The sequence below is a fragment of the Giraffa tippelskirchi genome, chromosome 6 (assembly GCF_054371585.1).
Source record: "Giraffa tippelskirchi isolate mGirTip1 chromosome 6, T2T-mGirTip1v1.2.pri, whole genome shotgun sequence".
Taxonomy (NCBI): Eukaryota; Metazoa; Chordata; class Mammalia; order Artiodactyla; family Giraffidae; genus Giraffa; species Giraffa tippelskirchi.
The window spans coordinates 3221694-3247751 of NC_137280.1; positions in this window are offsets into that span (position 1 = coordinate 3221694).

Genomic DNA, 26058 nt, shown 5'->3' on the forward strand with positions numbered 1-26058 from the left:
TTAGAATTTAGAGTGACCGAAGGAACTTAAGACTCCCCTACCTCTTCTCAGAACTCACATGTTTTAGGAACCCTTCTGGATTTCCCAAAGACCAGAAATGAAGTTTGAATACTTCCATTTAAACAGGAAAAAGTGGCCCTAATGGGCAGTGAATGCAGGAACATTTGATGTAACAGGAATGGAGCTGGGATTTGGAAGCTGACAGATCAGCATTTCACTCTCAATTCTGAAAATTACTGGCTGTGAGATTTGTGACAAATCGCTTGAACCTGGCTTAAAGTGATCTCACAGCAATAATTATTTCTGCCATTTAGGATTTGGGCTTATTATTACTACCATTTAAAGTAAAAATAATAAAAGTTAGTGTATATGAAATACTTGTTTAATATTCACAGGCACCTGAGGATGCAGGTGGTATATTTTCCTCCATTACATAGATGAGAAAAGTCATTTACAGACAGACCAGAAGCAAGATTACATAGCTAGCAAGGGGAAAACCTGTATCAAAACTCATTAGTATGGTTTAAGAACTCATGTGCTTGAATACTCTGCTGTCACTAATGTATTAACAACAGATTAATAATTTTTACATAGCAGGTGTTAAATAAATGATGTTTAGTTATATGCAGACACTATCTTAAATTTTAGCACTTATAAAATTGACTGGCACATAATAAGCCACCCTCATATTTAAAGTACAGATGAATTAATGGGTTACAAACTAATACATTTCAATTAAACATTGAACCAACTTATATTTTAATTTTAAAAAATCTCTTAGAAGAACTTTTAGTGAAAAAATATTAGTGGTTTATAATTAAAATATGATGTCCATAGAATAAAAGAAGCATTTTATAATATTTTAGGGATTGGGGATATTTTATGCCTTAAAGTAAATTTGAACATTGTTGTTGCAATATCATTAGGAACTTTAATTCACTTGGGCAAAACCTATCTTCATACATTGTGCAAAAGTCAGTATCAGCCAACTTTCACGCAAACAGTAATAAATTTGACCTCATTGGCTCAACATGAAATCCACTTATATATGAAAAGTGCTCTTTCATAGTATATATGCACAAAGTGTATGCACTTAAACATCACATAGATACATAAATAACCATGCCTTCTGTAACAAAGCATAAGTTTGTGCAAACTGGACTTCTTTCTCTAGTACCTTGAGGAATTGCTTTGTTGAAAGTGTGGTTAGTTTGAAGAAAATATTTAGCTTTCTTATTTTCCTTTTGCTATTGGAAATAGTAGTGTTAGTCTGGAATTAGAGATAAACACTAGTTTTATTATATGCAAACTACAAGAAAAAGAATGTTATTTCCTACATCTTCCATCATCGGAGCTATCACGTGCTTGTTACACTATTCAAATTAACTGAAAATTAACAGTCTTTTAAATAACTAAAGCTAAAAAGTTTATGATTTTTTAAAGAAGTGTTGTTTTAAAATATTTGTACATACTCTTTTACTGAACTGGAGCAAAATAGTAAATATTCACATGTGTACTTGCTTAAATAAACTTTCTTCTTATTTTTATTTTAATTGTGTATGTGTTTTTATAAGTGTCTGCAGCAGTATAAGCTAAATATACCAATACATCAATTATCAAATTTTTAGTAAAAATGTAGAAAACATTAGTTTTATTATTCTTCTCCTTAATTTTGAAAGAAAATCTGAGTAAATTTTAAGAACTCTATAGTGACAGTAAATAAGTAGATATTCCTTTATGGTTGAAATTCTAGACAGATATGTTTCATCTGATGTGAGGGCGATATGTTTCTGAAGTATGCTGATCTGAATCACTCCAGTAGGCTTTATTAGCTTCTAAGTGAGGCCCCCACAGCTTCCTTCGGAGACTATTAGCCTCTGCTGACTGATGCATCAAAATCAAATGCCCATCTGCTGGCATCAACCAGAAAAGAAGTCCAGTTCCACAGATTTATCTTTGTCTCATGAAATCACTGGGAGTGTTTATGAACAACTGTTTATTACCCTTCTTGGGGCTCATGTAATTAAAACTGTCTGTTTCACCGCTTTGCTGTTGAATGGGGTTAGAAGAAGAGTAACGGGGCTATAAAGTGACGCAGTCACAGGTTCCAACACTGCCGCGCAGGGGAGCATCTGTCTCCCTGCAGCATCCCCTCGCGGTCTCTTATCTGTAGCTGATCTGATGTCGAGTTCCAGAAAGTAGGCCTAATGCTTCCAGATCGTAATCTTGCTAATAATAATTGTCACCACTTGTTGGCATTCCTTTCATGGGTCAGGCATTGTTATCAAGAATTACAGTGATTGTAGTGCTTTCTGCAAAGCAACCGGTAGAAATGTGGACTTCGCAGTGAACAAAACTGATTTTAAAGACACTTAAAAGAATGGCTCATGATCAAATAGGTAATAAGCGACTCTGCAGAGATTTAAACTCAAGATGATCCATGGAACCACATGCTCTGACTTTTTCTGCTGCTTACTGTGCAAGCCGAAGGGTCCTAGATGTTATTGGAGAGAAATAATTAGATCGTGTCACCTACAAATTGATACTCGCAATCTACCTCTACAAGGATCAAATTAATAGTCTCTGCAGCTACTAAACTTCAACTCCCCCTGAAAGGAGTTCAAGGTAGAGATCAGAAATAAAGCGCTCTGTGCTGTGGGACAAACTGGCAGAACAGATCTTCATATAGGCAGATATTTCAGAAGATTTCATGAGCCCAATTCTTGTGTCTCCTCATATCTGGAACAACACTACAATCCTTCACGGTGAGGTCTGCTCCTAACTAGCAGTAACCTTCATGAGACTAGCAGAAACTTTCTGCAAAAAAAAAAAAAATGTGTGCTTGATTGCATGTCCTCTCCCTTCATGAAAATCACTCATATACTGACCTCCCTCCTTGCCCCTTCAGAGTAGTTTCTCAGAGACATCTGAAATGCTGTCTCCCAGACTACAGTCTCAATTTGCCCCGGATAAAACTTAACTCATGCTGCTCATGTTTTGCAATTTTCTTTTTCAGTCAATAATACCACACGTTCAAATTTCAAAGCTAGCAATGTACTCTAACTAAATGAGATAGTCATTTGATAAAATGCATCAGAAATAACATCGCCTGAAACAATAATACTGGATGAACATAAATGTAAAACTCTTTATAATGAGTTGATCAAAAAGTGATTAGAGATGTTTATTCTCTGTGAAGTTGACAATCTTTCTAGGAAACACAGCTAGTGTTAGATTATATGACAAATAACTACACAGATAAGGTCAAGAGCATATGTATAGCTTTCTTTTGGACAACTGTTTAAAACATTCACATACATGCATGCACACACACAAATAAAGCATGTGATGCACCTTTGAATCCAAAGTCTAAGAACATATTTTGCCTGATATTTTGAATAAGCAATAACCACACTAGATAGATACCCCTAGAATGTTAGGTGCATGTCATAGCTACAAAATGGAATATCATGCAATCATTTAAAATACATTGTAGAATATGTTTTAATGATCTAAAAAAATATTTATGATATATAATTCCATATTTAAAGCTTCAGGATATAAAACTAAATATAGCCTATGTTTATGCTTACATAAATACATATATTAACATACAGAGTTAAAAATTACTTGAAGAAAACAAAAAGATGCATTCAATGACTCTCATTGGTTTGAAAAAGTCTATTTTTTTCAAGTTTTACACATTAACTTTTATGCTACTCTCTATTTTTCCAAGTTTTACAGATTGACTACTATAAATTTCATTATAAGCAAAAGAAATGCTACATAACATTGCAAGATCCTAAAATTCACAGTATATATATTATAAAAAAGTTTGTCCCTTACATCTATAACCTTTTCTCTAAAATCATCAGAAGTTAATAACTTCATACTTGTTTAAATTTTATCATAAGTATTTCAAATAAGACATAATTGGATTTTGCCTACTACTTTATGGCAATGGCTTGACTAAGCAGTATTACAATTTATTGTATCTTGGTTTTGGTTAGAATTTTCACAGTGATAAGGAATTAAATGAAAAGCTTGCTTCAAGGCAAAATGCTATTGTTTAAATGAAAAGATGACCACATTTTAGCCATTAGCATATAATGACATTTGAATTAAATATTTTGTAATCAAAATCAAGGTAAAATAAGACAAATGAGATATGTAGAAGTTAGATATCAAAATCAGCCTCAGTCTTTTTCTTCTTCTTCTTTTTTTTTTACTATTACTCTACTAGAATTGATGCTTTTGAACTGTGGTGTTTGAGAAGACTCTTGAGAGTCCCCTGAACATCAAGAAAATCAAACCAGTTCATCCTAAAGGAAATCAACCCTGAATATTCATTGGAAGGACTGATGCGATAGCTGAAGCTCCAATATTTTGGCCACCTGACAGGAAGAACTGACTTATTGGAAAAGATCCGGATGCTGGGAAAGATTGAAGGCAAAAGGAGAAGGAGGCAACAGAGTTAAATAGAATCACCGACCCAATGGACATGCATTTGAGCAAACTCCAGGAGATGGCGAAGGACAGGGAAGCCTGGCTTCTTGCAGTCAGTGGGGTCAAAAAGAATCAGACATGACTCAGTGACTGAACCAGAACAGCCTTCTTTATGGTCCAACTCTCACAACTGTACACAGCTACTGGAAAAACCATAGCTTTGACTATATGGACTTTGTCAGCAAATATATCTCTGCTTTTTAGTACATTGTCTAGGTTTGTTACAGCTTTTCTTCCAAGGAGCAAGTGTCTTTTAATTTCATGGCTGCAGTCACCTCTGTAGTGATTTTGGAGCCCAAGAAAATGAAATCTGACACTGTTTCCACTTTTCCCCATCTATTTGCTATAAAGTGATGGGACCGGATGGCATAATCTTTGTTTTCTTGAATGTTGAGGTTTAAGCCAACTTTTTCACTCTCCTCTTTTCACCTTCATTAAGAGGTTCTTTAGTTCCTCTTCGCTTTCTGCCATTAAAGTGATATCATCTGCATATATGAGGTTTTTGATATTTCTCCTGGAAAACTTGATTCCAGCTTGTGTGTCGTCCAGCCCAGTATTTCACATGCTGCTGCTGCTGCTGCTAAGTCGCTTCAGTCGTGTCCGACTCTGTGCGACCCCACAGACGGCAGCCCACCAGGCTCCCCGTCCCTGGGATTCTCCAGGCAAGAACACTGGAGTGGGTTGCCATTTCCTTCTCCAATGCATGAAAGTGAAAAGTGAAAGTGAAGTCGCTCAGTCGTGTCCGACTCTTGGCGACCCCATGGACTATAGCCTACGAGGCTCCTCCGTCCATGGGATTTTCCAGGCAAGAGTATTGGAGTGACTATATACAGCCTTGCTGTGCTTATTTCCCAATTTTGAATCAGCCCATTGTTCCATGTCCAGTTCTAACTATTGTTTCTTGTCCAGCATACAGATTTCTCAAGAGGCAGGTTAGGTGGTCTGGCATTCCCATCTCTTTAAGAATGTTCCGAAGCGTGTTGTGATACACACAGCCAAAGGCTTTAGCGCAGTCAATGAAGCAGAACAAGATGTTTTTTCTGGAATTCTCTTGTTTTTTCTATGATCTAAATTATGTTGGCAATTTGATCTCCTGTTCCTCTGCCGTTCTAAATCCAGCTTGTACATCTGGAAGTTCTCGGTTAATGTACTTCTGAAGGCTAGCTTGAAGGATTTTGAGCATTACCTTGCTAGCATGTGGTGTGAGCACAATTTTACAGTAGTTAGAACATTTTTGGCAGTGCCTTTCTTTGGCATTGGAATGGAAACTGACCTTTTCCAGTCCTGTGGCCACTGCTGAGTTTTCCAAATTTGCTGGTGTATTGACTGCAGCACTTTAACAGCATCATCTTTTAGGATTTGAAATAGCTCAGCTGAATTCCACCACCTCCAATAGCTTTGTTTGTAGTGATGCTTTCTAAATCCCACACACTTCACACTCCAGGATGGCTGGCTGTAGGTGTGTGACCACACCATCTGTGATTAGGTACCCTATAAGAAACTGTTGGAAGCATTCCATATCACCACAATAACTACTCACCCTTCTCTAAGAAACTATCAAAATTATAGTTCAGAGTTTACTTTACCTAAATTACTACTGGAAGCTGTAGGTTCTCCAAATTATTTCCATTTCAACATCTATCTGCGATGTTTGGCACACACCCTAATCTCACTCAGTCCTCCACTTCTTTTTCTTCCAACTCAGTTTTCACCTTTTTTACTTAAGTAATCCCAAGTATGCAAGCATTATCCTCACCGCCTTGAGTTCTGAAATATTTTCTTCAATTTTTTCAGTGATGATTTTCTCTGCTTTGTTGATTCAGATATTAAACTTCTTGATGGATTCTCCAAATTTCTTCACTTTTATATATTACCTGAGTGCTTTTCTTTTAATTCCTAGAAGAGTTAATGAAAGATTTCCTTCCAGTTTTTGTTCACAGCTATCTGTGGATTTTTCATATTATTTCATGTTTTTAATTTCAAACAACTATTTCCAATTGAATTCCTGCATGAATTTCAGGTGCTGTGCTGTGCTCAGTCACTCAGTCGTGTCTGACTCTTTGTGACCCCATGGACTGTAGCCCGCCAGCCTCCTCTGTCCATGGGATTCTCCGGGCAGGAATACTGGAGTGGGTTGCCATGCCCCCCTCCAGGGGATGCTCCCAACCCAGGGATGGAACCAGGGTCTCCCTCACTGCAGGCGGATTCTTTACTGTCTGAGCCACCAGGGAAGCCTGGTCATGGGTGTGACATATTTCTTCATTTCTCCAAAGATATCAGTTCTAGTACTTTTTGTTGGTTTGTTTTAACCTTTGCATGAACAATGTCTTGTTTAGCTTGCTTTTTTTTCCTCCTGTGCTTTCTTAGGGCTTTTATCTGATCTTTGGGACCATGGTTGCCTGCTCATATTTAAGAGTGCTAATTTAAACCCAGTGAGAGGTTTTCAGTGTGTGGGATGAATGGGATAGGTTTGTTTTAATCCCCATGATCAGGTTGATCATGTTTGGGAAATCCTTATTTTTACCTGTAGGCAAACTCTTTGGGGCTGGTCAGATTCCTGAGAGACAGTCTTGGGAAATCACACAGCTGGATGCCAATGTTCTTAGAGCTAAGTGACTGAAGAGGGTTGCAGATTACTGACTTCAGTATATGAATATTCAGTTAATCTTTATTTTCAGCAAGGTTTCCTACTGTCAACTGTATCTTATATCCTTAGTTCAGAAGCCCTTTGCTTCACCTGCTCCACAGAATAAATGCTGAGGCCTTTTGTTTTGTCTTGTTAATAAAAGCTTCAGTGAGATATATTTCAATACTTTTTTATTCACCCACCTACAATATACAAGTCATTATTTTATCATTTTCACAAAATTGTGCATCCATCATCATAATCTAAATTTGGAATATTTTTGTCTCCCTCAAAAGCAAGCACATATATTTTTAGTAATTGATCCTCATTACCTCCCACTGCCCACCCTTAGTCCTTGGAAAATACTAATCTATTTTCTACCTCTATTGATTTGCCTAGTCAGCACATTTCATATCAATGGAGTCATATAATATTTGTCTTTTTTTTGATGGATTTCTTTCTCTTAACATGATGCTTTCAAGGTTTATCCGTGCTGTGGCATGTAACAGTCTTTTGTTCTGCTTTATTGTCAAGTAATATTCTGACATCTGGATATACCAAATGCTGTTTATTCATTCATGTGGAAATGATAAAAGGCAGTTCCCTGGTACTGAGAAGCTAGAGAGGCTCTCCTGATGTCCAGCTGTTTCCTATTCATACTTCCAGAGAAGAATCCCAATTCCAGAAACAAGTAGCGCTACCAGTTCCTGAATGCGCGAAGCACTTCGTGTGACGACGCGGCTTACTGTGCACCTTTCACCTGCCACCCTAAGAGAGAGCTTTTTCACTTCTTATAGTTCAAGGATCACTTTTTTCTTTCCAGCTGAAGTTTAACTTCACAGTTTTGTTGTTTTCTTACATTGCTTTCATTTTGACCCTATTGATTTATATCTCTTGAAAATCCCTTTACCAACATATAGTGGTTTTCCAAGTAAGCAATATAAATGCATTTTTTTCTACATATAATATTTACTCAGAAATCTACTCAGGTACATTTTACTACACATCGTTATCATCTATCTATGTAGGCACTATGAAAAAATGGATGTGCATATACACCTAAAAAATAGTATAAATAATTCTTTGTAAATATCTCTGCAATTTATTGCTTGTATCTCTCTGATATCATTAAGTAACTTTCTTTGTGCCAAGCTAAAGTTATTCTATACTACAGCAATGGGTTTATCATTGATACAGATATTAAAATGACCTTCAGTCAAAGTAGCTGGCTATTCACCTGCTATCAGTTTGAAAGTGTGCACTCTTCAAAATATTGTTTATTGTATTAATTATCAAATGTATATTTTGTCATTAGATTGTGAGCAGAAGAATTACAATCTGAATATCTCTCATCTGGTGAATAACTGTATGACATTAGTATGATGAAAAAATATAGTATATTTCTTTAATAAGATGCCTAGAGATCACAACTCCACAAATCCACTTTACTCATGCTAATATTCTTTTGTAAATACATGACTTAACCTCTAAATTTCAATTTCATCCTCCATAGAATTTGTATTGATTTACAAATAAACTCATTGCAAAGCTTCCAAAAGAGGAAAATGATACTGACCTGCAGTACGGTTATGAAGGACAGCTAGTCATCAGGCAAGCATTCCCTCACATGCTGCCAGACACATAACATTAAGTATATGCACTCACATAGCTCTTTAGTTGTATACAGCTGTGGATATAAGCTCTGGCAATGGAGCCGGTTCATGTCATAACTTGCTCACAGTTGATTTTTGGCAACATCATGTTCTTCTCTGCCTTCATTTCTAATCTTCTAAAATCGAGGTGAGACGATTATTTACTCCATAGTGTTTTTATTCATATAAAATTTTCACAACAATCCTCAGCTCAATAAATATTCAATATTAATACTAGGAATAATTGAACATATCGTAATTGTAATGTTCCTTAAGGAAATCTTTAGATAAAAGGCATTTCTATTTAAAAACCATGGAAATGTTATGGGCCTTAAGAGTAACCTTAAGTTGAAATATCCAAATATATCACTTACTAGTTATATGACTAGAGCCAAGTTTCCTAACCTCTCTGAACCAAAATACTCCACTGGGTCACTAGCTCATTTATTCAGCAATTATTTATTTGATAACTTTGATGTGTGAGGATGGATGCAGTATATGAACCACAAAAGTAGTGGCAAACAAGTAAGCTATTTCTTGGTTCATGCATTGTTCAGAAGACTAAATAGGTTAACTTATGGAAAAAGCAAATATAAGTGTCATTTTCTATTTCCCCATTTTTCACATATTTATTACAATGGGACCTCATAGCTTATACCAGATCATATTACTACAAAGTAATATCAGCTCAAAAATATATAAAAGAAGTAATTTAGTTAATCTCCCTATTTTTTAAAAGCGAATATAGATAATTAGAAATAATTTAGGTAGTAGGATTTTTAAAAAGCAGCAGCTAGGGCATAACACTAACAGCAAGAGCAAAAAGACTCAGAATATGAGTTGCCAAACATTTTTAAAAGAACGTCAATATCATGATTTTTCTAGAGAACATTTGCAAAGATGTCAAATGTTAACTTTATCTACAGAATAATGGTTGGCAAACTATTTCTACCAAGAGCCAGATAGTAAATGCAAAGAGTAAATATTTTCTAATTTGGACCACATAAAATCTCATTGTATATTGTTTTAACTCTTTAAATGTGTAAAATCCATTTTTAGCTTAAAGATCACATGAGTCAGCCATATGCCAGGTTTGGCCTGAGACTACTGACTGCTATTACAAAAAGTTTTTGAACCCTATTCAATTCATAAGTGGCTAAAACAACTCATAAAGAGCTCCCCAAACTGTCAAGCCAAATCTCACTTTTCAACAAGGGTAACTCATCAGCTAATCATCCATATAACAGATAGGTATTCAGAACCTGCTAAATATGGAGGAGAAAATGGCAACCCACTCCAGTATTCTTGCCTGGAAAATCCCATGGACAGAGGAGCCTGGTGGGCTACAGTCCAGGGGGTCACAAAGAGTTGGACACGACTGGGCATGCACACACACATCCCTACTAAATGACAGGTTATTTTGGTGGTAGTTTTGTGCTTTATGGATGGTTCAAATATAAATATAAGCAAATATCATTCAGGGTAAAATTGCTAAAATCTGAATAAAATATAAGATATTTGTAAGGAGAAAAGCTGTAAATTCAGTTTCAGTGTTGACAGAGAAGAAAAGTATCTGGAGGAAGTGATGTCTAAATGAAGATTGGAGGATTCAGGGAGAAAAAAACAAAAGTCAAGTGCAGCATTTGATAGATGAGAGAGAACTCGGCATGGCTGTTAAAAAAAAAAAAAAGAACTTCTTCTGTCTAAAGCATTCATGGTGAAAAAGAGAGGAATAGTGGAGTAATAAATGAGGCCAGAAAGTAAACAACAAACAGACCATGGATCTCATAAGTCATATTTTGTTATTGTTGTTTTTCAATCACCAAGTTGTGTCTGACTCTTCTTGACCCCATGGACTGCAGCATGCCAGGCTTCCCTGTCCCTCAGCATCTCCTGGAGTTTACTCAAACTCATGCCCATTGAGTCGGTGATGCCATCCAGCCATCTCATCCTCTGTTGTCCCCTTCTCCTCCTGCCTTCAATCAGGATGCCTCCTAGCATCAGGGTCTTTTCCAGTGAGTCAGCTCTTTGCATCAGTTGGCCAAAGTATTGGAGCTTCAGCTTCAGCATCAGTCCTTCCAAAGAGTATTCAGGGATGATTTCCTTTAATATTGACTGGTTTGATCACCTTGCTTTCCAAGGGACTCTCAAGAGTCTTCTCCACACCACAGTTTGAAAGCATCAATTCTTCAGTGCTCTGTCTTCTTTATTGCCCAGCTCTCATATCTCTACATGACAAATGGAAAGACCATAGTCTTGACTATATGGACATTTGTCAGCAAAGTGATGTCTTTTCTTTTTAACACACTGTCAAGGTTTGTCAAAGCTTTCCTGCCAGGAGGCAAGCATCTTCTGATTTTATGGCTGCAGTCACCATCCACAGTGATTTTAGAGCCCAGGAAGAGGAAAATTGTCACTGTTTCCACCTTTTACCCTTCTATTTGCCATGAAGTGATGGGACCAGATATCACGATCTTAGTTTTTTATAAACTGAGTTTTAAGCTGGCTTTTTCACTCTCTTCTTTTGGTTATTCCCACCCATTTTAGTTCACTGATTCCTAAGATGTCACTGGTTACTCTTACCATCTCCTGCTTGACCATGACCAATTTACTTTGATTCATGGACCTAATAGTCAAGGTTCCTATGCAACACTGTTCTTCACAGCATTACATTTTACTTTCCTCACCAGACACATCCACAGCCGAGTGTCATTTCCACTCTGACTCAGTCGCTTCATTCTTTCTGGAGCTATTAAGGAGTGTAAACTTCGTCCTGCCAACAGTGGAGGAAACGTTAATGGATGCTAAGCACATGAAAACTATTAGCAGATACTCACTTTGGAAAAGACCTCAGAAAAAAGTGTGCACAGCAGAACTATTCAAGAAGCAGAATAGATAGGCCTTTGTGATTATGTGAAAGTTTTATGTGGTAACAAGACCTATGCCCAGTTATGTAACTTTTGCTTCACTCAGGTCAACTTCATGTCATGCACAAACTGTTCCTGTCCACTCTTCTCCATTTTCCCAGGTTGCTTTCCCTGGGCAGAATTCCTCTATCACCTGCATTAACCTCCTTAAATCCTATCTGTTCTTTCCATGCCCTGTTCTAACCCTTGCTCTTTAAAACTGCAAAAATTATAGTCCAAAGTTGATTAAATTTTAATTGTTCTCAACACAAAGAAATCATCAAAATCAAGCCATGACTTTATTTTATGCATTTTGTTTATCTTCCTACCAATTCAAGCAGTGCTGACTCACAAGTGTGGGTATATACTCACTGACAAATGTACAGATCTACAGATCACTGTGCATTAGCCTGGCCAGCTGTGATCTGCAGGCCATGGCTTCCTTAACTTATTTAAAATCCTTCATGTATTTTAGATATATCTGATTCCTGTATCCCTACAACTCACCTGGTGCACCCTCATGTCATAATACTATACTAATTGATATCTCTCTGCACTAATTTTTGTTTGCACCAGTCAAATTTTTCCTTCATATTGAAGTCAAGATATTTTAATAGATTTTAAATCTTGTCATTCCTTTGCTTAAAGCTTTTGGTGCACTGGATGTGAAATCCATCTCATGATTTTCAAACTTACTGAGTCCTCACACGCTGGTCAACATTACCTGCAGCTGCGGTTGATGATCAGTCCCAGGACTTTCTGTCCTTCAGTCCCAATGAACTCTGCTCCTTTTCACTTCATGAACGTTACCTAAGTTACTGTTTCTGCCTACTGCATTCTCTCCTCAATTATTTGCCCCTTAGCTTTTGCTCAACCTTCTGGTCTTCGATTAAATGTTAGTTCTCATGATAGTCTTCCATGATGTGTTCAATTCTGAGACATGTTCAAATATTTCTGAAAGCTAGACTCATTTTTCAAATTGCATGTACATGCACAGTAATAGGTGTTTTTTTTTCTATTTTCCAAAATACTGAGTGTTATTAAATCAAGGGTACCTCAGGCTCTTTGATTTTGACGGCATCTTCCAACCGAGAACGCATGGTGTGTCTCCGGAGCGCTCCACCGCTGCTCCATCCCAGTTACCATCACCGTCTCCCTCCCTGTTTTCTGCAGCCGCCCCGTGGGTGCTGGACCCACGCACATGTGCCCTCACTCTGTCTCCAGAGCTTAGCACAAGGCTGAGTCTGACAGGTGGAGAGTCACTCAGTACTCCTTCCTTACAGAATAATCCCATTGCTTTTCATGCTCTCCAGAGGCAAATATATGGTACTGAAAGTGATGCAACTATATTAGGCTTCCTGGGACCTTGATGATTTAGGAAAGTTTGTTTCGAATCCACAATTTCAAACCATGAGACTCTAGAACTTTCCGATACCTTTATTCACAATCTCTGACTCTTCATTGGCTCAAACGGTTAGATTATGTATGCCCGAAACTTGTTGTAAAACTCAAACACTCTTACTAGGCATTAATTCCCAGAAAATATGTCTTGATTTTTAGTCTCTTAGTTTGATTACAAGTTCACGGCCCGGAGGTGGAGATGCCTCACATTATTCATCACAGAAGGCTCTGTCAGTCACTGGGTCTCCTCCTGTGCCATCAACCTCGTTATAAAACTGTGATACCGGGAGCTATCTCACAGAACCCTTGGACCTGCCTTGACTTTGTGTCTGAAGAGAACCAAGTTTCTCTCTCCGGAGAAAACTGAAACTCTAAGGACGATAAAGCAAAGAACGTGAATTTTATGATGAAACAGATCTGAGTTGCACTTCTAGCTCTGTCATTTACTCACTGTGTAATTTTTGGCAAGTTGCCTAATATCTTTAAACAGCAGTTTCTTCAAATGTCAAATGATGTGGAAAGACTTTTCACCTAAGTGTGTTGTAAAGATTAATGAGCTGGTATACAGAACCTACCCAGTGTCCATCACACGGTAGCCATTTAATAGTAATATAGCTATGAAAGGGCAGCGCTTTACTGAACTGTCTAAAAACACACCAAAAACATGAATTCAGGATAATAACTATGGGTGGGAAATTTCCTACTCAGTAGAGATGTTTTCCCAATATTTTATGCACAATGTCCCTCCTTTCCCCCTGTGTATCCTTGAATATGGAAGGTACCATTTACCTCCAAGAGCAGCGGACAATTAGTGCAATAACTCACGATATTCAGCCATAATTCAAAAATAAAAGTTTAAAATTAATGCCATAAGTTATTAGCTATTATGTTTGAATAACAGACATTGGTTTTTGCATTATGTTCCAATAATAGCATTAGCTATTAATCCTCTTATATTTAAAAAATTAAGGGTTTCCTTAGCAAATTAGCAAATGCAAGAAAATGAAATCAGCCTTACACTATAATTTTATTTCACAGCATGGGAGCTGTGCTGCAAATAGTCTTGTAGAGACATCTGGCCTCTGGTTTCAGAACTCTGCTGATAAGCTCTCTACGAACAGAATCAAGCTTTCAAAGCCTGAAGGATATATTTGTTCTGATATGGATTAAGATATAATTTTCAAAATGATGGTAATAAAACTTACCTTAATTACAGAGGTTTCGCTTAATCATTTCAAGTGTTCTTAATATTTCAAGACCCCATAGAATTTAAAGAGTTACATTTGGTGTAGAATTTAAAGTGATACAATTGATAAAACTCATTTTATAGAAATATAGAATCAGTCTGTCCAGAATGTCTGTTGAGTCCTTCTTATGTTCCAAAACCTTTGCTAGGTGGCTTTAAAATAGATTTAAGCAAAGCAGACAACAACCTTGTTATTACAATCCAGTAGCGTGAAAATTTGGCTGTCAGAGTTCAAGACACAATAAGAGATAAAACCAGATGGTATAAAGGTAAAAATTAACATAATTTACTACCTAAAAACTTAAAAAAAAAAATACCTATTGCAAAAGATGCCATAAAAATGTGAAAACTCAGCATAAGATTTAGAGAAACATATGACAAAGAAAGATGCCAAAAATAAGCACTTAAAATTTGTCAACAATAATATTTTATGCTTCAATTTATATCTGTATTTATTTGTCCATAAAGAAAAAGTATGGAAGGATACAAACCAAACTGTTAACACGGTTACCACTTGAGTATAAAACTAATGGTTAAAGGATACAAAAGTAACTTCCTCATTTTTCATTTTAATACTTATCAGTAATGTCTGGATTATTTACTGAAAGATCCAATATTTGGCCACCTGATGTGAAGAATGGACATATTAGACAAGATCCTGATTTTGGAAAAGATTGAAAGCAGGAGAAGAAGGGGATGACAGAGGATGAGATGGTTGGATGGCATCACTGACCCAAAGGACATGAGTTTAAGCAAGCTCCAGGACATGGTGAAGGACAAGGAAGCCTGGCATGCTGCAGCCCATTGGGGTTGCAAAGAGCCGTACATGACTGAGTGACTGAACAACAACAAAATATTATTTTGTACTTAAAAAGATATATACTAATCACATCCATGGCAAGACAATACAAATGACTCCAAAATATTTGCAAAGCCACCTAAATTATGTCATATTCTTTCAAAATAAAGCTTGAATCATGTGAATTCATTAAATATTATGATAAAGCAAAACTTAAAAGATGCTTGCTCCTTGGAGGAAAAGTTATAATCAAACTAGAAAGCATATTAAAAAGCAGAGACATTACTTTGCCAACAAAAGTCCCTCTAGTCAAAGCTTTGGTTTTTCCAGTAGTCATGTATGGATGTGAGAGTTGGACTATAAAGAAAGCTGAGCACTGAAGAATTGATGCTTTTGAAATGTGGTGTTGGAGAAAACTCTCGAGAGTCCCTTGGACTGCTGGGAGGTCCAACAAGTTAATCCTAAAGGAAATCAGACCTGAATATTCAATGGAAGGACTGATGCTAAAATTCCAATACTTTGGCCACCTCATGCAAAGAGTTGACTCATTGGAAAAGACCCTGATGCTGGGAAGGATTAGGGGCAGGAGGAGAGGGGGATGACAGAGGATGAGATGGCTGAATGGCATCACTGACTCAATGGACATGAGTTTGAGCAAGCTCTGGGAGTTGGTGATGGACAGGGAGGCCTGGCGTGCTGCAGTCCATGGGGTTGCAAAGAGTCGTACACGACTGAGTGACTGACTTGAACTGAATGAAAAAAGAATATGTATAACTAGGTGAGATTTATCCCAGGAATGCAAGGATTTGTCAATATCCACAAATCAGTTAATGTGCTATAGCACATTAAGAAACTGAAAAGTAAAATCTATATGACCCTCTCAATAGATACAGAAAAAGCTTTTGACAAAATTCAACACCCATTGATGATGAAGGCACTTCAGAAAGCGAATGTAAGGGAAACAACTCCATTGTGTATATGTACCACAGCTTCCTTATCCATTGGTCTGATGATGGACATCTAGGTTGCTTCCATGTCCTGGCTATTGTAAACAGTGCTGCAATGAACTGGAGCCCATAATACAGAGTGAAGTAAGCCAGAAAGAAAAACACCAATACAGTATACTAATACATATATATGGAATTTGAAAAATGGTAATGATAACCCTATATGCGAGACAGAATAAGAGACACAGATGCATAGAACAGTCTTATGGACTCTGAGGGGGAAGGTGAGGGTGGGATGTTCTGGGAGAATAGCATTGAAACATGTATATTATCATATATGAAACAGAACACCATTCCATGTTCGATGCATGAGACAAGGGCTCAGGGCCGGGGCAATGGGATGACCCAGAGGGATGGGATGGGGAGGGAGGTGGGAGGGGGGTCCAGGAAGGGGAATACATGTAAACCCATGGCTGATTCATGTCAATGTATGGCAAAAACCACTACAATACTGTAAAGTAATTAGCCCCCAACTAAAATAAATTAATTTATTTAAAAAAAAAAAAAGGAAGCATCTCAACAGAACAAAAGCTATATATGACAAAATCACAGCTAACACCATGCTCAATGGTAAAGAAGCTGAAAGTGTTTCCTCTAAGATCAGGAACGAGACTGCAAAATCACTATCTTGAAATGATATGCACTCCCTTGTTCATTGTGGCGTTATTCAAAATAGCCAAGGTTTGGAAACAACCTATGTGTAGGTCACAGATGAATGGATAAAGAAAATGTGATATATATATATATATATATATATATAAACATATATACACACAATGTAATATTAATAAGACAGAAAAGCAAAGAAAATTCTTCCATTTCTGGCCACAAAAGACTTGAAGAACATTATACTAAACTATTGCAGATAGAGAAAGACAAATAAATACTGCATCAGTTCAGTTCAGCTGCTCAGTCGTGTCCGACAGTCTGCGACCCCATGAACTGCAGCACACCAGGCCTCTCTATCCATCACCAACTCCTGGGATTTACCGAAACTCATGTCCATCGAGTCGGTGATGCTATTAAGCCATCTCATCCTCTGTCATCCCTTTCTCCTCCTGCCCCTAATCCTTCCCAGCATCAGAGTCTTTTCCAGTGAGTCAACTCTTCGCATGAGGTGGCCGAAGTATTGGAGTTTCAGCTTCAACATCAGTCCTTCCAATGAACACCCAGGACTTATCTCCTTTAGGATGGACTGGTTGGATCTCCTTACAGTCCAAGGACTCTCAAGAGCCTTCTCCAACACCACAGTTCAAAAGCATCAGTTCTTCGGTGCTCAGCTTTCTTCACAGTCCAACTCTCATATCTACACACGACCACTGGAAAAACCATAGCCTTGACTAGACGGACCTTTGTTGGCAAAGTAATGTCTCTATTTTTTAATGTGCTATCTAGGTTGATCATAACTTTCCTTTCAAGGAGTAAGCGTCTTTTAATTTCATGCCTGAAATCACCATCTGCAGTGATTTTGGAGCCCCCAAAAATAAAGTCTGACCTTGTTTCCACTATTTCCCCATCTATTTCCCATGAAGTGATGGGACCAGATGCCATGATCTTAGTTTTCTGAATGTTGAGCTTTAAGCCATCTTTTTCACTCTACTTTCTCACTTTCATCAAGAGGCTTTTTAGTTCCTCTTCACTTTCTGCCATAAGGGTGGTGTCATCTGCATATCTGAGGTTATTGACATTTCTCCCAGAAATCTTGATTCCAGCTTGTGCTTCTTCCAGCCCAGCATTTCTCATGGCATACTCTGCATATAAGTTAAATAAGCAGGGTGACAATATACAGCCTTGACGTACTCCGTTTCCTATTTGGAACTAGTCTGTTGTTCCATGTGCGGTTCTAACTGTTGCTTCCTGATCTGCATACAGGTTTCTCAAGAGGCAGGTCAGGTGGTCTGGTATTCCCATCTCTTTCAGAATTTTCCACAGTTTATTGTGGTCCACACAGTCAAAGGCTTTGGCATAGTCAATAAAGCAGAAATAGATGTTTTTCTGGAACTCTCTTGCTTTTTTGATGATCCAGCGGATGTTGGCAATTTGCTCTCTGGTTCCTCTGTGTTTTCTAAATCCAGCTTGAACATCTGGAAGTTCACGGTTCATGTATTGTTGAAGCCTGGCGTGGAGAATTTTGAGCATTACTTTACTAGAGTGTGACATGAATGCAATTGTGCGGTAGTATGAACATTCTTTGGCTTTGCCTTTCTTTGGGATTGGAATGAAAAGTGACCTTTTCTAGTCCTGTGGCCACTGCTGAGTATTCCAAATTTGCTGGCATATTGAGTGCAGCACTTTCACAGCATAATCTTTCAGGATTTGAAATAGATCAACTGGAATTCCCTCATTTCCACTAGCTTTGCTCATAGTGATGCTTTTTAAGGCCCACTTGACTTCACATTCCTGAATGTCTGGCTCTAGGTGAGTGATCACACCATCGTGATTATCTGGGTCGTGAAGATCTTTTTTGTACAGTTCTTCTGTGTAATCTCGCCACCTCTTCTTAATATCTTCTGCTTCTGTTAGGTCCATACCATTTCTGTCCTTTATCGAGCCCATCTTTGCATGAAATGTTCCCTTGGTATCTCTAATTTTCTTGAAGAGATCTCTAGTCTTCCCCATTCTGCTGTTTTCCTTTATTTCTTTGCATTGATCACTGAGGAAGGCTTTCTTATCTCTCCTTGCTATTCTTTGGAACTCTGCATTCAAATGGGAATATCTTTCCTTTTCTCCTTTGCTTTTTGCTTGTCTTCTTTTCACAGCTATTTGTAAGGCCTCCTCAGACAGCCATTTTGATTTTTTGCATTTCTTTTCCATGGGGATGGTCTTGATCCCTGTCTCCTGTAGAGTGTCATGAACCTCTGTCCATAGTTCATCAGGCACTCTGTCTATCAGATCTAGTCCCTTAAATCTATTTGTCGCTTCCACTGTATAATCATAAGGGTGTTGATTCAGGTCATACCTGAATGGTCTAGTGGTTTTCCCCACTTTCTTCAATTTAAGTCTGAATTTGGCAATAAGGAGTTCATGATCTGAGCCACAGTCAGCTCCCGGTCTTGATTTGCTGACTGTATAGAGCTTCTCCATCTTTGGCTGCAAAGAATATAATCAGTCTGATTTCGGTGTTGACCATCTGGTGATGTCCATGTGTAGAGTCTTCTCTTGTGTTGTTGGAAGAGGGTGTTTGCTATGATCAATGCGTTCTCTTGGCAGAACTCTATTACCCTTTGCCCTGCTTCATTCTGTACTCCAAGGCGAAATATGCCTGTTACTCTAGGTGTTTCTTGACTTCCTACTTTTGCATTCCAGTCCCCTATAATGAAAAGCACATCTTTTTTGGATGTTAGATCTAAAAGATCTTGTAGGTCTTCCTGCAGAACTCTATTACCCTTTGCCCTGCTTCATTCTGTACTCCAAGGCGAAATATGCCTGTTACTCTAGGTGTTTCTTGACTTCCTACTTTTGCATTCCAGTCCCCTATAATGAAAAGCACATCTTTTTTGGATGTTAGATCTAAAAGATCTTGTAGGTCTTCCTCGAACCATTCATCTTCAGCTTCTTCAGCGTTACTGGTTGGGGCATAGACTTTGATTATCGTGATATTGAATGGTTTGCCTTGTAAACGAACAGAGATCATTCTGTCATTTTTGAGATTGCATCCAAGTACTGCACTTTGGACTCTTTTGTTGACCATGATGGCTACTCCATTTCTTCTAAGGGATTCCTGCCCACAGTAGTAGATGTAATGGTCATCTGAGTTAAATTCACCCATTCCAGTCCATCTCAGTTAGCTGATTCCTAGGATGTCGATATTCATTCTTGCCATCTCCTGTTTGGCTGTGATGGACTGTGCAGAAGCATGGCCGGGAGGAGCTACCCTACGTCTGAAGTCAGGGGCGGCGGCCGAGAGGAGCTACCCCACCTCCAAGGTCAGTGGCAGCGGCCGAGAGGAGCTTCTCCACGTCCAAGTTCAGGAGGGGTGACCAGGAGGAGATACCCCATTTCCAAGGTAAGGAGCAGCAGCTGCGCTCTGCTGGAGCAGCCATGAAGCGATAACCCACGTCCAAGGTAAGAAAAACCCAAGTAAGATGGTAGGTGCTGAGAGAGGGCATCAGAGGGCAGGCAGACTGAAAGCACAGTCACAGAAAACTAGCCAATCTGATCACACGGACCACAGCTTGTCTAACTCAGTGAGACTAAGCCATGCCCTGCGGGGCCACCCAAGATGCTTGGGTCATGGTGGAGATGTCTGGCAGAATGTGGTCCACTGGAGAAGGGCATGGCTAAACACTTCAGTATTCTTGCCTTGAGAACCCCAGGAACAGTATGAAAAATACTGCATAGTATTGCTTATATGTGGACCAGACAGTATAATGGTACTTGTCAGAGGCTGGTGGGGGTAAATGTTGTTTAATCACTGGGCCTGCCAGGCTTCTCTGTCCATGGCATTTCCCAGGCAAGAATACCGGAGTGGGTTGTCATTTGCTTCTCCAGGGGATTTAACCAAACCAAGGACTAAACCTGTATCTTCCACATTGGCAGCAGATTCTTTCCCACTAAGCCACCAGGGAAGCTTGGCAAGGGTAAATAGGGAGAGGGAAAAGGATATAAACATTCATCACTGAAATTCAGGTAGAGTATATATTAATATTTTTGGTACCACGTGCTCATTTGCTCAGTCATGTCCGACTGACTCTTTGCAACCCCATGGACTGTAGCTCACCAGCCTCCTCTGTCGATAGGATTTCCCAAGCAAGAAACCTGGAGTGGGGTGCCATTTCCTCTCCCACGGATCTTCCCAACCCAGGGATCAAACCTGCATCTCCTGTGTCTCCTGCATGGCTGGTGGATTCTTTCCCCCTGAGCCACCAAGGAAGTTCATTGTTGGTACAGCCCACAACAGAGAAAGCAGGGACAACTAACCAAAGCAGAAGCTACCTATGTACGTTATGATTAGAATTACCATGGAATGAAGAGCCTCTGGTGGTTTAGAGTCCATGCGTTTCTTATTTTGTTTGCACATTCATCCTGAAATGTGATAAATATATATCTCTTATCAAAAGATCCCCTGCTTTCCTCTTACAATCTTGTAGAATAATTGTGAAAAGAAAAATTACGTGTTCATGCAGGTGGTATTTGTTTTGCAGTGTCTCACAGGCTGTGTCTTGAAAAGAGTAAGATTATGAAAAATCACATTCTGGAAGGAAAAATTAGCTGTCTTAAGAGTAAGATTTCAGACTGTTTGGCTTTGTGCTACTTCTCATTTTTATTCCACCTTGTGCATCTTTATTCCACACTCTTCAGTATTAAAGTTTCATCATCTAACAAAGAAATGCTTATTTGTTCACCTCAACCTCGGTATGGGTCTACAATGGGCCACTTTACCGGATGTAGGAATTCCAAGTGAGAGTATTTGAATTCATCTCAAAAGAGGGCACAGATATATAAAGAGATAATTATAAAATATAGTGGCTGCATAATTTGTGAATGCAGAGGAGCTATTAAGGAAGGGGTTTTAAAATTGACTATGATAGCATTGATGTGTTGCTATATTATTTGCACCCATAATCAATCCGAAAGCACCTCTTGGTGTTCTAGTGACTTGCTGTGTTGTTTTTGCTGTTGTTTAGTCACTAAGTCATGTCCAACTCTTTGGACCCCATGGACTATAGCCCACCAGGCTCCTCTGTTTATGAGATTTCCCAGGCAAGAATACTGGAGTGATTTCCATTTCCTTCCCTAGGAGATCGCCCTGACGCAGGAATCAAACCCCCATCTTCAGCTTTAGCAGGTGGATTCTTTACAGCTCAGCCACCAGGAATTCTTGTAGAAAACCCACCTGCCAATGCAGGTAACATGACAGACGCAAATTCGATCCCTGGGCCAGGAAAATCCCCTGGAGGAGGGCATGGCAACCCACTCCAGTATCCTTGCCTGGAAAATCCCATGGACAGAGGATCCTGGCTGGTTACAGTCCGTGGGGTGGCAAAGAGCCAGACACAAGCGAAGAGCCTTAGCCTGCCCGCACACCACCAGGGGTACCCTGTGCCATGCTGAGCACACCTCAGATCTCCAAAGGTGGAATATTTCCTATTCTACCTCAAAACTGAACATCCTCAAATTTGTTCAGTCTTTGGAATTCACTTCTTCTCCAAAGTAAGAAGTAGAAACTTGCTTTCCGAGAATTTTTTGGTTGTCAGGCTCTGAAATTTCCTGTAACCTTTGTTAATCGTGTGGCAAGATGGCAAGCTTCTTGTTTCTCTTATAACGGAAAGGCCTGTATGGCTCTCTTTTCTATGAAACCATTTCATTGCCAAGTTATTTAGGCAAATATTAAAAATAGTCTCCTCTACCACTCTAGTTTACTAACAGAAGCCAGGATGGGTTCAACTGTCATATTAAAAGGGAAAATGTGGTACAGAGTTTTCTCTTATTTTTGTTAAACCACCCTCATAACTTGAATATACTCCTTTTTAAATAATTGAGCAGTGTAGTATCACTTAATAGAATTTTAGTGTTCCTAATAAGTGGTATGCTGGTCTTTGAGCATCAATCTGAGCTAAATTAAAATAGGCACTGGGTTTACTTATTTAAACATTCAAAGGTGTTTGTAAACATGTCAGTAAATGACCATCCTACTGAATAGTGGAAGCTGTGCTATACTTTCTTGGTGAAGAAATTGAGACAAAGAGTCACGCTAACTTACTGGTTATTTAAGGTAGGCCAAAGTGCTCTAAAATAGACTTGAGCTATATAATCCCTAAAATACTGCGATTAGCTCACATAATAGGTCTGGGCACTTACTGTAGGTGGTTTGTGCCTCTCTTCCATATAGTGACTCAGTGACCAGGCTTCCGAATTCCATTTGGGGAGAATCAGGCTGTCCTAGAATATTATCATTTTTGCATCATATTTAAGAAAAAGAAGGATGTGATTGAAATATAGGCATTCTCTAAAAAGCCCAGAAACAGCTCATATAACTTCTGTTCAAGTTCTGTTGGAAAGAAATCGCCACGTGGACACATCTACTAAAGTCTTCCTAGACACCATTTTACTGGCCACTCAGGAGCGCCTGGCATCAGTGACATGTCCCTTTCCCCTAGTGGACTTTTTTTACATGGCTTTTAGGATTCCATACTCCCTTGAATGTATTCGTATCTCATTGGCTGTTATTTTTCGGTCTCCTTAACTATTTTCTTCTTTCTGAACTCTTAAAGTTAGAATTGCCCAGGACTCAGTCCCTTAATCTTTTATCTTCTTCATCTACAATCCTCAGTCCTGGGGTGATACCATCTTGATGTGCGGTTTAATATGTGCTGTGTGCTCACTGCTCCCAGAGGCAGTCAACTCAGACCTCTGTCAAGAACTCTAGCCGCTTTTTATCTAATTCACACTAAAGCTCTTCACTTGGCTATGGAATGTATATCTCACACTTCACATGTCCAAAACTTAAGGATGTTCCCCTTCCTTGAACCTGCTCTTTTAGAAGGCGTTCCCCAGCACAACTGTTGACAACTCCATCATTCCAGTTGCTCAGGCCGAAAAACAGAATCCCTAACTTCTGTCATTTTCGCACCCCACATCCAATGCAGGGGAACGTCTGTTTGATTCAACCTAAGTAATATGTAGACTCCCAGCAATTTTCACCACTTTTGCTCAGCTCAGCTTGATCCAAAGCACCACCATATCCTTCTAGGTTATTTCAATAACTTCTTGAACAATCTCACTATTTCTAGGTTACCTCCTATAACCTATTCTCAACTCACCATCCAGAGTAATCCTGTACAAAAAAAAAAAAGTTAACATTTTAATTGAGATTGTTTTATGGCTCAGCTTCAAATTGTATAAATCCACTCTTTTCTAATCTAACCAAGTCATTTACAATGGAATATAAAGCCCAAATAACCCTAACCCCTGTTATTCTTCTAATCTTTTGCTAATGCTCTTTGACTCCCAACTTTGTCCTCTCAAAGGCTTTTTCTTTTCCATGATACCCTGTGGCCATATCTGAAAAGAGCATGTGAGAAAATGTTCCCCTGGGAGATCCACCTGCTTTTCACAGTGCCCTTCAGCTCGTGGATATTTGATAGCGTGAAGACAGATTTAAGGTCTGAATAGTCACAGGCTTTTTAGGCAAAACTCAGTTTTACATGGCAACAAAATTCCCTCAAAAACTTGGTAGTTTTCTAGTATATTTTGCTTTCAACATCTTCTGTAAGCTGGTGGCAAAATCAATTTTCTTCGCTAAACATCACTATTAGTTCCACCCTATTTTTATTTCTTTTAATCGTGATCTACTGTCAGTTCTCTCTTTAAGCTTAACAGTAGCTGTATCCTCAAGCTATGTGAGACAGCGAACTTAAATTTTTTCAACGCTTTTCCCATTTTCTGGAATTTCTCTTTTCTTCCTTCTCTTTCCAAACGTGTCAATTCCCACCTAACTTCTTCTCCTCTAGTATCTTTGCCAAAAGCTGTAAGCAGTAGTCAACAGAGGTGACCTTCTGTTTTTTCAACCATTTCCAGTAGATCTAAAAGTTCAGCACATCTTTGCTCTACCTTCTCAGTTATCTCATATGCTTCCATTCTTCTCTACTGGTTCAGATGTAAAGAATTCACCTGCAATGCAGGAGACCTGGATTTGATCCCTGGGTCAGGAAGATCCCCTGGAGAAGGGAATGGCAACCCACTCCAGTATTCTTGCCTGCAGAATTCCATGGACAAAGGACCCTGGTAGGCTACGGTTCATGGAGTTGCAAAGAGTTGAACATGATTGAGTGACTAACACTACATTATATGACAGTTTTGCCAAATATTTTTCAAAAAATTCCAATATAATTATGATACGCATCTGGATTTTAAAAAGTGATTAAAGGTTTTTCTATTAAACGGTAATGTTGGTGACATAGAATTCTATAATTTTTCTGTTGACAATCATGATACAATTGTATTAAGTGAGTAATAGTTACATAATCACAAGAGTAAAAGATGTTTATCAGTTTTCACAATCAATAACTAGACAAAAAAAATAGATAATTACAATTGCAAGCCATAATGGGAACATGATTGACCTAACAATATAAAATAATTACATGCAATTTGTAGGGTCAAGCAGAAGGACGAGGTGAGTGGAAGTGCCTACGTGCACGTGTTTTCTTCTGCTCTTCTTGTCTATGTCTTTTGATTGGCACATTTCATCTATTTACATTTAAGGTAATTATCAATATTTATGATCCTGTTACTGTTTTCTTAATTGTTTGAGGTTTATTTTTTTGTAGGTAGGGCCTTTCATTTGTTTTCTGCTTAGATAATTTCCTTTAACATTTGTTGTAAAGCTGGTTTGATGGTGCTGAATCCTTTTGACTTTTGCTTGTCAGGGCTTCCCTCATAAGCTCAGTTGGTAAAGAGTCCTCTTGCAATGCAGGAGACTCTGGTTCGATTCCCAGGTCAGGAAGATCCACTGGAGAAGGATTGTCTACCCACTCCAGTATTCTTGGGCTTCCCTTGTGGCTCAGCTGGTAAAGAATCTGCCTGAAATGCAGGAGACCTGGGTTTGATCCCTGGGTTGGAAAGATAGCCTGGAGAAGAGAAAGGCTACCCACTCCAGTATTCTGGCCTGGAGGATTTCATGGACTTTATAGTCCATGGGGTTGCAAAGAGTCAGACATAACTGAGCAACTTTCACTTCCTTTGCTTGTCTGGAAAGTGTTTGATTCCTCCATCAGATCTGAAGGAGAGTCTTGCTGGGTAATACATTCTTGGTTGTAGATTCTTCTCTTTCATCACTTTAAATATGTCATGCCATTTCCTTCTGTCTTGAAGAGTTTCTGTTGAGAAATCAGCTATGAACTGATGGAGTTCCTTTTTTGTTATTTGTTGTTTTTCCCTTGTCGCTTTTAATACTTTATGTCTGTCTTTAAT